We start from the raw sequence: 6000 nt of genomic DNA, 5'->3' as shown, positions 1-6000 counted from the left end.
AAGAAGAAGAAGAAGCTGTGAATCAGATGATACGCTAAAATTTACATTTTCCAAAAGAATGGGTAGAGCAAAGGGATGTCCTCACTTCTATTTTCCATATTTTTGTAACATAGTTAGCCTTAATTTACAAATTTAGATTTCATGTTAGTTTATTTATTACGTCTTTATTTAGGAAGCTGGAAACTGCTATTTATTATTATTATTTGGCTTTTTTTTTTTAAAAGGCATGCTTCATTCACAAACGAGCAATCATATATTGTATAGTACTTACTATGCTTCTCTTATTATATTTTACTGGTAATTGTAAACTAGTTTTCTCAATTTATTTATTTCCCCAGGAACACACTTATGACGGTTTGTGCTGGCGTTTGCTGGATTCCGCGTTAAAACTACTTATCCCAGCAGGCTTTGCGCGCCTCACGTCAGACGCAGGCAGCATGTGCTCGAGTGCTGAGCTCCAACTATGGCTCAGTCTCGCGTTGACGAAGGACAAGAGCGGTTCGTCCGAGGGAGCCAACTTTTAACAGCACCGCGCTGGATACATGCTGAAAAATTGAGCTGGAAACTAGGACCTCATTTAATTCCTGGAATTTTACATTTTTTTCAACTCTTTTTGAGGGCAGTTGCGAGGATTCTTGGGATGTGTCGAGAAGTTTAAACGCTGACCGGCGTGTTTTCTTCTTGTTAAAATACAATGCTATGCATATTATAAATGAAAAGGATAAAGATGGCTTCATGTTATGGATTAAACAAGCTCCCTGTGGATCATTCTGTGGAATACTCAACTCTTCAAATGGGAAGAGTGATGTCCCAGTCCGGCTGCGGGACATGTGACACAGACGACTCTCATGGGATAGCAACATCCTCATACTTGTACTCCTGTGGATGGGATTGGTTTTAAAACACAAAGAATGGAATAACGTCTAATATCTTGGAATATTTGTAATATTTATGTTGGTGATGTGCAGCCGCGCGACCTTATGGAGCATCACCTGATCAAGCAGGTATGTAAGAATGAAATGTTGGTAATGCATATTGTCAGTGACAGTAGGGTACGATACTACAAAGGGCAGGGATTGGTAATTTAGAAAAAAAAATCTAAATATTGAGAGAATCTGATCTGGCTACAAAAGTGTCAAAGAATGGAGGTGATGGAGAAGCTGTTACTTGTGTTACTTATACTTGTGTTGATAAAACAAGTGCTTTTGCAAGTTTCTTCCCCTTTTCAGTTGCATTATACATATTACAATGGGTCATATGTGTCCCCTTATGCCCCTCAAAATATATCGCAAAATTGCTGTATCATGATGTCATCCTTGGCCACATATTCCAATGTCATAATGTGAGTTACTCCCATCCTTAGTCAAGAGGCTACACAGGTGTCTCCCCAATCTGCCACCGTATCTCATGAATAAGTCTATCTCTCTCTCTCTCTTTTTTTTTAAGAGCTAAAACTGTTCCTGAGTTGCAAATTTTAGTGGTTGTCAATTACACACATTTGGTCAATTTTGATATTTACAATACATATAAAGGTACATGTGTTTTTTTGTCAGGTTTGTAATGTTGTACCATCAGTTACTCTATTTCAAATGGTACAGATGAATCCTCAATCTGTCAATGGTAAATTTGGAGATAAATCTGTACAGTTTGGGTTTCTGATTTATTGAAAAGTTTAGCATTTAATGGGGTGCATTTGCCAAAAAATTTTGTGATTGATTTTCAAACAGGTATTTTTCCCGTTACCTGTAAATTGTACATATAACAGGGCTTGTGTTTAGGATTTCGAGTAATAAATAGTACCTTGTTCATAAATAATAAGTGTTTTAGTTAGATTAAACCGTTGGATTTGTACCAATAGAACCTTCAGAATTAAAGTGTTTAGCTGTTTTATTACCATCAAATGTGGTTGGGCAAACGTGTATCCATTATCAACCTGGATCTTTCTCAAACATGGGTGAATTTAGTAATGTGTGATCTGCTCACTCCGTCATTCATCTTAAGATCACCCTCCAAAATGAGCTGCATTCATTCCGTGACCTCCCGTGCACCTGCTTCTTCCACCTCGTAGCCTCTGCTTGTGCAAGTGATCCACCCTCTGACTCCCGACAGGTGAACGTGGATAAAATCTCATAGGATCATACCTTTTCTGAAAAACCTCAAGACAATCCCTCACCTAACCTTATTAGCCAGAAAGACTGATGTCTTTTGTGAAGGGTCGAGGGACAGAGCACCTCTATGTGTCCGTAGTACAACACACAAGACCCCCTTTCTCGACTGAAGAGGGACCCTCTGTCTAGAGCCAAGTGACTCTCATGGCCGGCATTGACGGTGGGACACTTGCCCTCACAAAAGGAGCTGAAGTGTCAAATAAACTCGGTCAGAGCAGCACGCACCCCACCACCCCCAACCACCGCCAAGACACACAAGAATTCCTTTATCTAACACCCTGCGAGGCGGACAAAGACGGACATTGTGTCAGCAAACGAGGTCTTGGCTAAACACTGGGTCTTCTTCTTCTTCCTGCTTTTTGTCGTATGTGAGTGGTGGAGAAGGCGCATGTCTGCAGACGTGACCCTTGATCGAACCCCCATGTGAGCAATATAGACACTTAGTTGGCTGTGTCAGCACTCAGCAGCAGAAAATAAGTACGCCAGCTTCTTATTGAGGTGATACCCTCAAAAGTAATTAGTTTCATACTCGGGGTGGGCCAAAACATCCATACTGCACTGCAACGATTAATAGAGTAACTGGAATAATTTTATTACACAGAGAGGTTGAGGCAAAATATCTACCTGGCACGCAAAAACAGAGAATTTCCCATATTTTATATAATTTCACACTTACAAAGGAAGAGGTGAAATATGTATTATAACAACACGTCTACTCCAACACAAGGTAACATATCAATGATAGCTAATTTAACATAGCATCGTCGCTATTGCCCCCATCCTCTCGCTCACTTTACTGAGCAAACCATAAGACAATAAAAATGCAATGTGCACATTCATACACGATCTGCTGATGGTGAACTCACGCTGAGTCACTCAACAAGCAGAATAACAACCAGCCAACCCTACACTCTCATTCACTGACACCCACATCACTTACCAGGCCAGGCATCATCTTTTCCAGCCTTACACACTCAAAGCCACAGATACTACTGAAGAACACGAGGATGACATGACTCCCCAAGTGAACAAAAATAATACCTACACCACATATGCACGTTATTGTGTTTCATAATGCAAAAATAATTTGATACGATTAATCAATGGTGTAATACAATATTTGATTCTACCAATATTTGCAAACTCAGTTGTAAATAATCATTGTCGGAGTTTTGTTATAACGTCGGTGGCGTAACCAGAATTTGTAGTCCTTGCTCTAGTCTTAATGCACCTTAGTCTATTGTTAACCTACGCTAATGCTGTAGTAAAGCCTTACTTAACAGTGTTTCCCACAGGTTTGAAATCTACTTGGGTGGGTTGGACGGGAGGTGGGTCTCAGTCCTGTTACTACGTCTCCTCTAGCCTCACGATCCACAAGTGAGTGATGGCGAACTAACGTCACATGTGGTATATTCGCGACACGTTTTTTTTTCTTTTTAAATATATTTTTAATACATTTTCTTGTAAACTTCTTGGGTGGTGGCCAATTTACTTGGGTGGCCCACCCAAGTATTAACATGGTGCGGGGAACACTGCTTAAACTAAATATTTGTATACGAACACTTCAAGACCAACAGTCAAATAAAAAATAGTAAGTACTGAACTTGTTTGTTTGTAACCTCAAAATGTAGGGTTCGAGGATTGTCACTAAATAGGCTTGTCCAAATATTGGGATTTTTTATTTATTTAATTTTATTTTGTTTTTATCAAAGAACAGAACATTTTCCTTGATTTCATGAATTCTAATCAACAGTGGTTAAATGAAAAATGTTTTTCCATCCATCCAACCATCATCTGAACCTCTTATCCTCAAAAGGACGCCTTGTGGTTTATTTGCTCTTGCCTGAAAAGACCTCCTTTGTATTTTTGTGCAAGTTAAGAAAACATTTTGTTTTGTTGTCTTTAATTTTGTAATTTTTGGTTACATGATAGCTTACATGGCTTTCGTCCATTATACCAATTGTTGCTTCATTGATAATATTGAGTCCTACATTCTTCTGTGATTCCCTTTACTTTTTCAACTTGGGAAACACCTGTACCTTTTTTGGTTCTAGAAAACGGTGAAAAAGTTGCTTTCCGAGTCAAGCAATCCGTCATATGGAGTGCATGAGCGATAGAGACACATTATTGTATGAATGCAACACTCATTCAAGTGGCCAATGAGTTGTTTTTTTAGGCGGGGGAAACTCATTTTCTTTGCATCTCAAGGCGGTCGTCGCTGAGCGCTCAGGAATTTGCTTTCTCACGCAGTGTCAAGCATGCTGCCATATGATAGGCTTGAGGCGAACCGCAGCAGAGAACCATTTACGCACCGGGGTTCGACTCGTTTAACAAGCCCCGTTTTCTTTTTTTCCTCCTCCCCGCTAATTTCCCTCTTCCCAGGAATTTTCTTTTCTTTTCAGCACGGGTGAAATGTTTCACCATGTTTTCCTGTGTGTCTTGTCAAATGTTCTCACGCTCATGTTCTTCATGGGGATGTTATTTAAACATCGCTTGAAGCAAACATGTTTTCAAGTATTGGTCATCGTCTAACAATAGCATCTAAATTTCATTTTGCTGAGCTAAAATGGCAACGGGAAAAACGATTATGGATGATAACACAGGTTGATATCATTGCAATCTTAAGATACTGGCAAACTGTCTTCTCGTGGCTATAAGCAGCATAACTTTACAGCAAAGTCTTTTCTAACTAATCTTCTCGTTTAAGAAGCATATATATACATATATTTTTTTTCTTTTCTTTTTTGTCGTCAATGTTGTGTGCACACGTGTACGCAAAATATGACCTCTACATTTGATCCATCACAGCAAACACACTGTTATTGGTGTCTTGCTCAAGGACACTGCACCTGCGTGTCTCGAACTGGGATCCCCATGGTGGCAGGTGACAATGTTAAACACTTGTCCACAGCTGCTCAAAATTTCTGAGCAGTTAGTCTTGTGCCGTGAAAAGTAATGGCCCACTTCTTCAGAAGTCTCACATTTGTGAATTTGACAAATAACAGGGCTCGACACTGTGACCAATTCACCCGCAAATGCAACCAACTTTACAGCCTGTGCTGGTACAAAATGTATCCAGTTGCACGGTGCGAGTACATGTTTAAATGTGTGGTGCAACGGCTCATCTTTAAGCTTTAAATCAGCATGGATTTTCTTATATATGATTATTTTACCATCCATCCATTTTCTGAACCGCTTATCCCTCACAAGGGTCGCAGGGATTCTTATAACATTTATCATAAAAAATAGGGGCGCCTATACATTAGTCCCCTTTTCAAAGTAATATAAAATAATTGACCAGTTTTATTGCAGACAAATCTTGTTACAGTAAAATATTTTGCAGCTATACTGTATGTTGAGTCACTGTCAATCTTCACGTCATGCTGTATTTCCTCCCAAAAAGGCGCGACCAAAACCTGTGTGGTGCGACTAACTGAAAAAGTTGGTAGCAACAGTGCTACAAGTGCAAAAGTTAGTGTAGAGCCCTGAAAGGTCCAATACCGATACTAGTATCGGCAGAGGCCCCGATACTGCATTAAAACAGTGGTATCGGTGAGTACTGACAAGTAACATGCCGATACCATTAATTCTGACGCTAATATAGGACTTTGGATGCAGCATCTTGTGTCTTGCTCATGCACGACATTCACTGATGTGTGTCATGTTCACTGCATGCCGAGCTAAGATATCCTATCGGCCTTTGAATACTTTGAACCAATGGCAGGATAGGTTTTTCATGTTGAGAATTTTTTTTTTAGGTATTGGTATGCTGCTGGGTATCGGGGGCCAAAAAACGGTATCGGAACAACACTAACTAGTGACTGGCATTCAG

The 6000-nt window shown here is 39.8% G+C and overlaps 1 long non-coding RNA gene across 1 annotated transcript in view; it reads left to right on the top strand.

The window, feature by feature from the left end:
* Positions 1-445: 445 nt before the first annotated feature.
* Positions 446-6000, top strand: part of LOC147181427 (uncharacterized) — a 68360-nt gene continuing 62805 nt past the window's right edge. The window contains exon 1 of the long non-coding RNA XR_015093959.1: positions 446-1004. This is a non-coding gene — a long non-coding RNA (uncharacterized LOC147181427). The remainder of the gene's footprint in view (positions 1005-6000) is intronic.

Source organism: Leptonotus elevatus, chromosome 1 (assembly GCF_054856555.1).
Source record: "Leptonotus elevatus isolate MCC_2025b chromosome 1, RoL_Lele_1.0, whole genome shotgun sequence".
Lineage (NCBI taxonomy): Eukaryota > Metazoa > Chordata > Actinopteri > Syngnathiformes > Syngnathidae > Leptonotus > Leptonotus elevatus.
This window is presented reverse-complemented; position numbering and strand designations above follow the sequence as displayed.